Genomic DNA, 1,883 nt, shown 5'->3' on the forward strand with positions numbered 1-1,883 from the left:
ACTACTAGCACTACTACTACTAGTACTACTAGCACTACTACTACTAGTACTACTACGGCTAGTACTACTAGTACTACTACGGCTAGTACTACTAGTACTACTTCTTCTTGTTATTATTATTATTAAGCACTTAAACTTTCATAGAGCTCTTTTCACAAGTTCTTCCATTTAATCTTTACAATACCTTTGTTAAGTAGGTGCCATTATGATTCCCATTTTGCAGATAAGGTAACTGAGCCTCAGAAAAGCTAAATAACTTGCTCCAGGTCATATGGTAAGTATAAGATTCAACTCTCCTGTACTACAGATTTAAAAATGTGCAATATATAATTTCTAGGGTACTGACAAACTACAGGATTTTAAGAGTATCTCTGAGAGGTTCAGTTGATTTGTGGTAAGAAGAGAAAATAGTGATTCATTCTCTACCCTCTCTTCAAGGCTATACTTCTAATTTAGCAAGCAGAGAAAACACATCACATACACCTCTTTTAATTTAACTCTTATTGAAACTTCATTTGACAAAACACATTCCACTTTACAACAAAAGGGTTCCTTAAGGAATGTCCCCTGCCACTAGTAGTGAAAAATTGTTTTTTGTGCACAATGGAAAGATGTTTGGAAGTGAGAATAAGTAAAAGAATTTTATTTTATTTTTCCTGTCTTTCTCTTCAAATGGGGGGCAGAGGAAGGGAGCCAATGGAGAAATACAGTGAGAAGACAATGCTCAACTGTCATAGGTGGCAGTGACGCATCTGTCATACCAAAGAACTGATTTTGACACAGATTATTGTTTTGCTGATACATTTGCCATTTTTACCCATGAACTACATCCTAATATTATTTTGTCCTGAAAAGGCTAATGAGTTTGGGAGTGACACTTTCCTAGATCACCACTGAAGTCTTAATTAGAGATTATCTTAAGGCAGCCTCTTGAAAGCTATGCCAGTGACTGAAAGGTCTTAGGTGTAGCCAAGGTGGAGAGGTTTGGAGGTCAACCCCAGTGACATCTTTAGTCTGGATCTCTTGTTAAGGACCAGGCTTCTTTCCATCAGAGAGGCTCACCTCCAAGTCCTACAGAGAATAACTTTTTGTCATTGTTGTTTTTCATATGTAACGACTCTTAGAGACCATCTGCTGCAGTATATTAGAAAGAATCCAAGCTGAACCAGGGGCCAAGGGAAAAATCATTTCCCCTAGATGCCCCAGTGCTCGAAATGCTCTCTCTATTTATCTGTCTATTGTCTTCCCTGGCTTCTTTCAAGTACCAACTAAAATCACATCTTCTACTGGAAGCCTTTCCCAACCCCTCTTAATAATAGTGCCCACTTAACTTGTCCTATTTATCCTGTATATGGCTTGTTTGTACATATATGCTTATTTCTTGTTTCCTCTATTAGATTGTAAGCTCCTTGAGGACAGAAACTGTCTTTTAGCTTTTTTTTCTTTTTTTTAGTCCCCCATGCTTAGCACTGTCCCTGGGCTTTAGCAGGTACACAATAGATGTTTATTAACTGACTGATTGGCCATGGAATGATAATAATTCACCTTGTGTTAGAGATGAGAAAATAGAGCCTCAAAGAAATGAAGTAGAGTAGCCAGGACCATGTAGCCAAGAAGTAGGGATCAGAGGCGGGATATGAACCCAGGTCTTCTCTGCTCTAATTCTCTAGTTCTGTGTCTACTGTAGCACACTGAGACATCAAAGTATCTGAAACTTCCTTCAAAACCCAACCTAATTGTCATGTCCTACAGGAAGCCAATCACCACCTCCTACAGGATGGCTATTCTGCTTTCTCCCCTCCCTCAGTTGCTAGTTCAGTTCTCCTAGAAATTACTGTAATATACTTTGTCTTGACTTTATTAATGTATTTTAACTGGATTGG

Source organism: Vombatus ursinus, unplaced genomic scaffold (genome assembly GCF_900497805.2).
Source record: "Vombatus ursinus unplaced genomic scaffold, bare-nosed wombat genome assembly UNPS02014837.1, whole genome shotgun sequence".
Lineage (NCBI taxonomy): Eukaryota > Metazoa > Chordata > Mammalia > Diprotodontia > Vombatidae > Vombatus > Vombatus ursinus.